Source organism: Meriones unguiculatus, chromosome 7 (genome assembly GCF_030254825.1).
Source record: "Meriones unguiculatus strain TT.TT164.6M chromosome 7, Bangor_MerUng_6.1, whole genome shotgun sequence".
NCBI lineage: Eukaryota > Metazoa > Chordata > Mammalia > Rodentia > Muridae > Meriones > Meriones unguiculatus.
The window spans coordinates 32,610,900-32,619,995 of NC_083355.1; the positions used below are offsets into that span (position 1 = coordinate 32,610,900).

At 53.7% G+C, this 9,096-nt stretch overlaps 1 protein-coding gene across 2 annotated transcripts in view; it reads right to left on the minus strand.

Annotated features, from left to right (window-relative positions):
* Cuedc1 (CUE domain containing 1) overlaps positions 1-7,537 on the minus strand; it is an 83,109-nt gene extending 75,572 nt beyond the window's left edge. The window contains exon 1 of one of the 2 annotated variants that reach the window (XM_060387006.1): positions 7,135-7,537. The gene's annotated coding sequence lies outside the window, so the exon portion shown is untranslated. The remainder of the gene's footprint in view (positions 1-7,134) is intronic. The other variant, XM_021658138.2, reaches the window with a different exon arrangement.
* Positions 7,538-9,096: the final 1,559 nt, after the last annotated feature.

The window sequence follows — 9,096 nt, forward strand, 5'->3', positions numbered from 1 at the left end:
ACTATATACTCAGGCTGTCCTTGAACTGGAGATTTTTCTGAGTGCTGGGATTATAGGCAATGGACCACCATGCCTGCCTGAGTTGTTAATCTGTGGCTGTCCTGGAACTCACTGTGTAGACCAGGCTAGCCTCAGACTCACAGAGATCCATCTGCCTGGCTCTGCCTCCCAAGTGTACCACCATGCCCGGCTCTCTGATTTACTCTTAATTGAGTCCTCTTTGAGAGTAAGCCTGTTTTCTTCTGAGACTTCTGCAGCCATCTTGTTAAATGCACCGGGATTGTCCTAATACATTTTTTCCCCCCGAAATGTTGAAGCCTTTTATGTTTGGGGTGGGGGAGGGGGCGGGCAGGAAAAAGCCATAATAAATGCACATGTTGGCCTTTGATGATCTTTGGAAGAATTATGTATTTTGAGAAGACTCTTCAGATGTATTTTGTTAACCTTGCCCTTGGCCCTCAGCCCATCATGATCCTTTTCTGTGAGTGGGTGGGATCACACAATGATTATTAGCACAGGCCCAGCAAGTAAACAGTCAAAGAGAACTAACTTGGATTATTTACTGTTTGCTCCCTCATTGTACAGTGTTAACTGAGGCTCCCTGTCTCTGCAGCTCTGGAGTTCACTCAGGAGCTGACTAGAAAGTGAAGTCCATAACCCAGGAACTCCAAGGGCAATTGTCTTCTGAACAGAGCGGATGCTTTCTGCAGCCGGTTACTTCTGGCTTGCTTGGACTCTATCCTATGGGGCTGCGGGTCACTCCCAGAGAACATCCCTGTGGCAAGGACCCAGGCAGGGCTGCTGAGCAGGTAGGATTTACAGCTTGGCTCTAAATTCATCGTTAGGCTACCCTCTGTCACCCAGCATTCTTCAACGACTCCACAGTATGAGGAGGGGTTAAGCCAGCTTTGCGCAACCTTCTACCTCAAAAAATTCCACCTTTCATCCCTCTACCGCTGAGCAGGCACGGACCTCTAGGGACCTCCACTTCACTGTCCTGTCTGCAGATGAAACTTCTTAAACCACATAGACAAATTAATCTTGTTATTTCCAAAGCCCCTCAGAGGTGGGGGAGGGGTGGGGGATTCCCCCTCCGTTCCAGTGAGCCACTGTTCTTGCTCATTATCTGGAGTATCCATCCTCCCTGTATGTTCTTTGAGACCTCCCTCTGAAATTCACAGTCATTCACCTCTGGTCCCCTGTCTAGCGAATGGCTGCATTCTTAGCATCCAAAGCTTATAAGACGTGTCTGTCTCTTCATGTGTTCGCTGAAGGCATTATGAGAAGCAACCATTGCTTAACTGTTGAAAACCACAAAGACCAGGCTGGAGAGATGGCAGTTAAGAGCACTGGCCGCTCATCCAGCTTGATTCCCAGCATCCCAGCGGTGGCTAACAACCATCTGCGCTGCAGTTCCAAGGAATATAAGGCCCTCTTTGTCACCTGCGGGCAGGGGACATGAATGTGGTGCAGGCAAAACACCCAAAAATAAAAATAATTAAAAAAAAAAAAGTAGCCAGGCATGGTGGTTTATGCATATAATCCCAACACTTTAGAACAGGAAGAAGCAGAGGCAGAAGGATTACTATGAGTTTGAAGCCTAACCTAGGCTACAGAGTGAGTTACAGGACAGCTTGGTCTACAAAGTGAGACTCAAACAAAAACAACTAAAACAAACAAACAAACAAAATATCTATCTTGGCAAGCTGGTTCATGCCTATAATTCCAGCACTTGGGAGGCTGAGGTATGGCTCTAAGGCCAGTCTGGGCCAATGTAGAAGGTTTCAGGTCAGCCTGGGCTAGTTTGGGACACTGTCTCAAAAATAACAACCAAAACAAAACAAAACAAAACAAACAACAACAACAACAAAAAAAAAAAAACCCAAGAAATAAAGCAAAAGCTCAAAAACTGTAGTGCATCTAGGAAGCTGGCCACACTTCACCCAGCAAAGATGTTACAGGATCCAAAAACCCTAACCCTTTTCACGTGCCCACAGGCTGCCTCAGGGTTGTACTGACATCACAGAACAGGGCCACGCCATCTGCTGGGGCCAGATCAAGTGCCTAGAAGACAGCTGCCACCATTATCCCCACTCCACTCAAAAATCCCCTCCCCCAACAAGCCTTGTCTGCTCAAGTAGCTCTTCTGACCCCCAAGCATTCCTTTCTTCAGTGTTTCATCTCGTTTCATTTTGGTGGTGCTGGGCGTGGGCCCCCAGGGCTTCATACAAGCATTCTAGCCCCTGCCAGGGTGACTAGACGGCAGGCCTCTTAAGGGCAGGGCCGCCTTGGTGAGCCTTGTGCCCTAGGTCAGGCCTCAGCTGACTTGTCTGGCCAGCAGCTCTTAGTAGAATGCATTAAGCAGAGTCTACCCCACCTGTTCCAGGGACGCTGGCCACTGCATTGGCAGGCCCTTTACCGCCACCCACCCCAGCTCAACAGGTAACCAATGGGGATGTCTCCAAGGGTGTGAACCTACAGCCAAGCCCCCTCAGCCCACTTCTAGTTCTGCCACTTGGTGATACATGGCTTCAGGCATGTTATTTAGAGGCTAAATAACTTCTATCTACCGCTGAGGTCTCTGTTTCCTTACCTGGAAAGAAAATAAATATCGTATCAGAGGGTCTCATGAGGAAACTAGAACCACTAACCCCTGAGCCATCTTTCCAGCCCAAGAATATGTGCTGAAGGGATGGCTCAGCAGTTAAGAGCAATTGTTGCTCTTACAGAGGATCTGATTTCTGTTCCCAGCACCCGTAGCTCACAACTAGCCCTAACTCTAGTTCCAGGAACACAGCGGTACACAAATACACAGACAGCTAAACACTCATACACATAGAACGAATGCATCTTTAACATTTAAAAAAAAGAACACACCCCATAAAGCAGAAGCAGGTAGATCTCTGAGTTTGAGGGTAGCTAGATCTACACACCAACGCCCAGGCCAGCCGAGGCTACAGAGTAAAACCCTGTCTCAAGCAAACAAACAAACAAACACGGCAATTAGTGGAGGGAGATTCTGTTTTTACTCACCTGTGTGCATGGGAGCGTGTGTATGTGTGTGTGTAAAAGCAAGAGCTTGATCCACTCCACCATATCCCCAGCCCCCATGCTTCTTCCTTCACAGGAAGCCCTTTCCCACGGACTTCCACTCCACTCCGCTCCTGACTGCTTACCCGTGGCACACCCTCCCTGGTGCCTTATCCCTCTGGACCAACACTAACATTACAAGAAAAGCCACTCAACCACGAGTCATTGCTACCCTTCCTCATGTCGCCCTGACGTCTCAGCAACCCTGCCCCTCCATTGCTGTCCCATCCCCACAACACCACATCTGTCCCAGCCTCCACTGTTTTGACCAAAGAGTCTTCCTCAGTAAGAAGCCTCAGAGCTCTACAGCCCACATGCAGAAATAACAGCAACAGCTTCCATCAGAGGAGCGATCATTCTGCCTGGCGCACATGTGGGACCTCCTCCGACGCCTTCTAAGAACGAGACGGGGAAGTGCTCAGAAAGCTTCAGAGAAAGCGCTGGGGGTCCTGCAAGCTATGGTGCTGGGGTGGAGCTCGATGGTAGGGCACGAGCTTGGTCAGCATGGGCAAAGCCCTCAATTCAATGTCCAGTACCACAAAACCAAGCCAAAGCATGAAGATTTCTTAGTAGAAATGTTTTGTTTTGGTTTTTTGTTTTGTTTCATTTGGTTTGGTTTGGTTTTTATTTATTTTTGTTTTATTTTTTTATAATACTTTCTAAGATTTATTTATTAATTCATTATGCATACAGTGTTCTGCCTGCATGGTAGAAGAAGGCATCAGATTTCATTACAGATGGTTGTGAGCCACCATGTGGTTGCTGGGAATTGAACTCAGAACCCCTGGAAGAGCAGCCAGCAGTCCTGCTCTTAACCTCTGAGCCATCTCTCCAGCCCTGGTTTAGTTTTTAAAGACAGGGTTTCCTGGCTGTCTTGGAACTCACTCTGTAGACCAGGCTGGCTTCAAATTCTGAGATCCTCCTGCCTTTGCCTCCTGTGTTCTGGGATTAAAGATGCACCACCATTGCCTATATGGTGCTGGGGACTGACTGAACCTTGGGCTTTCCGCATGCTAGGCAAGTACGCTAGCCCTCTACCAACCGAGCTATAGCCCAGCCCCATGGCTTCTTTTGAAGATGAGGACTTTAGCTGATTTCTTAGGAAGAACCTTATCACATTGCTCTGGCACGTTAGAGGTTATTTCTGGGTGTCTGGAAGCAGAGGGGACCATAAAGCAGAGCAGCCAGTGCAAGAACCATCTTGAGTCCACCCACCAATACCCGGCACAGGGCTTCAGCAGAGAGATAAATCCCAGGCACAGGAGCCTTGCATGCCACCAAAACATCTTCCAGCTCCCACATCAGGGACTGCTAGACTACAGTCGTTTGGGTCTCCAGACCCACCCGTTCCTTGTCGTAAGGTCAGGAGCCAGCAGACCCCAGGCACCACCTGCCCCAGCTCGTCTGGAGTGGTCAGAGGTGAGCCCGAGGCTCTAGGAAAGTCTCAACCCTGCTGCTCAGTATCAGCAGAGTGACTTTAGGGAACTCTGAAGGGAAAACAGATGCCAAGCGGCGCTGCATCCTTCGCTGAGGAAAACTCCCCACTCACTGGACTTAGATCCTCAGAGTCAGGACGCCTCGCCACACTGAGAACTCTTTGAAGACCCTTGCTGCCACAACGACAACAAAAAAAGAATGGAACTGTCGTATTTTTTGAGATGAGAGTTCCATTTCCGTGGATTGTTACTGCGTTTATTGTTTATGACTGGCCTTACGGGCAATGTGAGCGGCCCCATTAAGAGGACATTCAGTTGCTCTGGTCCACCAGAAGTGGTGTGAGCCCAAGAAAGGCTTCTCGGTACTGAGGCAGATTAAGTCTGCCAAGGAAGACCCCTGGGCTGGCCCAGATCCCAAGCAAGTATAGCTGCTGGTGTGTCCTGAACAGACACACCTGTACAGCAGCCCAACAGTCCAGCAGCCAGGGCATTATGGGGAAGGAAAGCAGAGCGGCGCTCCTTGGGACTTCGAAAGGGTTGAACCCCGATGGCCCATCTGGCCTCCACTTATGTTCTAAAGTCTCAAGATATGGATCTGCAAACACTTGTTTTCCTGGGAAAATCTGCTCCAAGGCTTCCCCAGAAGGCTCCTCCACACTCAAGAGTACTCTCCACTAGGTCCCTCAACCTCGTGTCCCTAAAGCAAACAGCGGCTCCTAAAAGGCTTGTCTCCTATACCCACCCCACACTTGTCCCTTTGTTTCTAATTCAATAGCCCTGTGGCCCCAAAACTCAGTGCCCAGGGCCTCCCCACCACACAGACAGCAAACTCCGTCCTGGGAGAACGGCCACCTCAATTGCCCCTGTCCTCTAGCTAACAGGAGGGAGCTGGGAGCCCGGCCAGAGCTTCCGGGTCTCCATGGCCACAAGTTCAAAGTGGCATGAGAAAAGACCTCACAAGATTTCTGCTTTGGGCCTCCTGGGAGTAGCTACTCAGTAGCCACAGGGAGGAACCTGCTCCAAAGGGCCTGAACTAGATTGCAAACCCTAACACAGGGCTCTTCATTAGAACCCTGGTTCCAAGGGAAGAATATTACCCCTATGAATGATCCTGCGCGGTGCCTATGAATAATCCAGCACCTGTGCATGTTTGGGACACATGGTTAGGTTATAGCTTTCCCTAGATCCCAAGAAGCCCTCAGACCGTGCCTTCCCTCTCTGTCACCTCCACCGAGCTATCCTAACCGCCCAGGGTCTCTCCAAGACTGTGCCCGGCTGTTTCCTTGTCTCCTGCTCCATCCAGCAGCAGACAGTGGACAGGTGATTTCCAATCCCACCCTACAGAGCGAAACCTCTTGTGACCCAATCCGGTGCCACTCTCCTTTCCGATGGACGGCCCCACTTCACAGCTGATCCAGCCGGGGCCACAACGAACTTCACAATGAGATGCTATCGGGAAGGAGAGTCCCAGTATCCCGCACCTCCTTCAGACAACCTGGCTAACTCCATCAGCCTGTAAAGAACAGGGGTGGGAGGACCCAGACACCTCCCAGAACCCTCTCTCCTGGGCCAGGTGGCTCTCGGGTGTTGCAAGAGTTAAAGGTGTATTTCCCGGGTTTCAGGCTGTCCAGGGAACAGGTGGAGATCAAGACACATGGTTTTCTATCCAATATCACCTCTAGGGTGTCTCCTCACTATATCTCCATAATCCCCTCGGCCTCTATTCATGCAATAAGTAAATAAACAAATAAGGGAAATCTTTAAAAAAAAATCTCTCTTCCTTAAAACACCCTCCCCTGGGATTTAGTAGCAGTATAAATTTCTTGGCGCTAAAACTTTTTATTAAAGGTGAGAAAAATGGACATGCCCGTGCTGGGGTGCAGGACAACCAATCACTCAGCGAGAAAACCGAGGGCATCGAAAGCAAAAAGGCCAGCCCCGGCCCCCTGGAGCTCGGCGCCCTAGGCACATGGAGTCCGATGGGCGGGGGAGCAGGGGCGGGGACAGCGCGTTCTGAACTTTCCCCAGCCGGGTCGCGGAGAGATGCAGCTCCCAGGGGACCGGGTGGGACCAGAAAAGGGCTGAGCCGACCGGTGTCCACGGCGGGAGCAGGAAACGAGCCTCCCCTCCCCCTAAAAGGAGTTCAGCTCCCAGCCCGGGCCCCCCGCCTCGCCATCGCCATTCAGCCTACGCCCCCAGGCCGGGGCGAAGCCGGGAGGGTGTCCACACAAAGCGGGGAACCGGGCAGCGCAGCCCCGGGGAAGAGCAGGCTCCCCAGGCCCCGCGTCCCTTCCCCGCGGCGCCGGCCGGCGACCCCTGCTCGGATCGCGGTCCCGGGGTGCCGCACGCCCCCTGCGCCCACGGCCGGGGACGAGGCGGGCAGCCAACGGAGGGAGGGCGGGAGGGAGGGGCGGCCCGGGAACTGCCGCGGAGGCGCGGGCTCCCGGGGAGCGGTGGGCCACCGCGCGAGGACTCAAACTCGCAACGGCCCGGCCCTCGCGGCCGCGCCTCGGCGATGCTCCCGGGGAAGGTGGGGCCGCCGGGCCGGGGTGGAGCGAGGCGCCCACGAGCTGGCGGCCGGGGCGGCGAGAGCGAATCGGGGTCTTACCGAGCACCGCGCGCGCGTCCGCTCCCGCGGGCCGCTGGGGCTGGGCGGCGGGGGAGGGGCGCGGTTCGGCGGCGGCGGCGGCGGCGGCGGGCCCGGCTCGGCGGCGCGGCGGCGCGGCTGGGCGCCGGGAGGCGGAGAAAGCGAGGCGAGGCCGGCTTCCTAGCGGCGGGCGGCGAGAAATGCAGCTGTCCCTGCGCGGCTGCCGGCGGGGCCACAAGTGGGGCCGCGCGGGGAGGAGCGGGGCTGCGCGCGCGGCGGGGCCCAGGCTGCGGCGACCCCCAGGCCCTCTCCCCAGGCCGGGAAGCTGGCTTAGGGGTCGGGAGGCCAATGCGCTTGCGAGGGATAGAGGAAAGGGGGCATCTGGGGGGAACCTTAGGACAGTCTCCTCTGGGCATTTCCGTGTCATCCGCACTGACCGCTCCTCTTGAGGACCGGGAGGCTAAATGGGGAGTCTGGGACCTTCCCTTTATGGCCGGGTGCGTTGTGTCTGGGCTCTGCTGACTTGGGGCTTGCTGGAGCAAAGACACCTGAGACACGGTAGATTTGGGAAGGAGGGGGACCTAAACGTAAGGCTGGCCTGAGAAGTTGCAGACACATACCAGGAGCCCCAAGTGAGAGTGCAGAATGGGCGTGAGCCTCCGGGCCTTGGGACATCAGGAGTGTGGGCAAGTGGTGGTTCTGTGGGGTTACGGCTCAGCCAAAGAAATAAGGTCTAAGAAATAATATCTAGGCCAGAGGAGATAGTAAGAGTTGGGGCGGGAGATCAAAATAGTGACCACCCACCTATCATCTTATCACCACCCAGCACTCCCCATCACTTCAAGGCTTCTGAGCCTGGACTAGGGTTTCCACTAAGTGTTTAATAAACGGTCGATCAACTTTGGCTACTTTCCACGTGGTTTGGTTTCTTGCACTAATCTGGAGATGGGGAGGGAGCGGAGAACAGAGAGGAGGGCTACCAAACCCTGCTTTGAAGGGGAGCTACCTGAGGGGACCTAGAGAGGATGAAGGTCAAATCAGCAACATCTGGACGAGCCAGTGTGTGGAGCCCTGGAAACAGCCCCCTTCCTCCTCCGGAGACTTGCAGTCAGCAAGCTTTGCTGAGCCGGCTCTCTCGGCAGAAACATCTGATGGTAAAAAAACCACAAACCGAGGCTCCAGACCAGAATGTGTTTCCATCATTTGCATGTCAAGGGTAATTTCTTCAGCAAGGTGGAATCTGAGGATGCCCCGAGAGAAACCACACCTCTGACAACGACCTCTTGTTCCCCTCCGCCCACGCTCCTTCACCCGATTTTAGGGGACACCACTCCCCCCCCCCCAACTGACAGGAGCTGGTTCCTAGCCCCAGGTTGAAGATTCTGGAGTGCTTCGGTGCTTCTGCTGACTCTGGGTTGTCGCCGAGGACTCAAGATTTATCCCCTTTGGCCGGCAGGGTCTAGTTGATGGTGTTAACTTTTCACCTGTCACTTTTCTGCTTACTGGAAGAATCTTTCTCAAATTTGTCCCAGTCACGTTGACATTTCAGGGCTGGGGGGAGGGGAGCTGCCAATCTGGAGATTTCCCTGTTTGTACAATGCCTCTGGATGGCTCATAAAACGTTTAAGCGTATTTTCATTGAAGTTATTAGCAAAGGCAGTCGCTGTGGTGGGCAGCTCTTGAAGCGCCCTGTCTGTGGGCTTTAGCAGGGTCCTCCTCCTCTACGGGTGATCCTGGTAGCTTCCTCAGCCTGCCTTCCTGCTTCCCACACCCAGGGCCGCCTCATCCACTGCCTCCACAGCCTCTGAGCAACCCAGAGGCTCAGGCCAGGTCTCTCTCCCGCAACCCAGCCCCTCCTAACTGCTGCCTGCCTGGGGTCTCCAGCAGCAGGTCCCTGGGACACCTAACAGCATGCTCAAAACCATTCCCCCTCATCCTAATGCCACCTCTGGCACCAAGGTTGACCAGCTCAGTTCCTCCCCT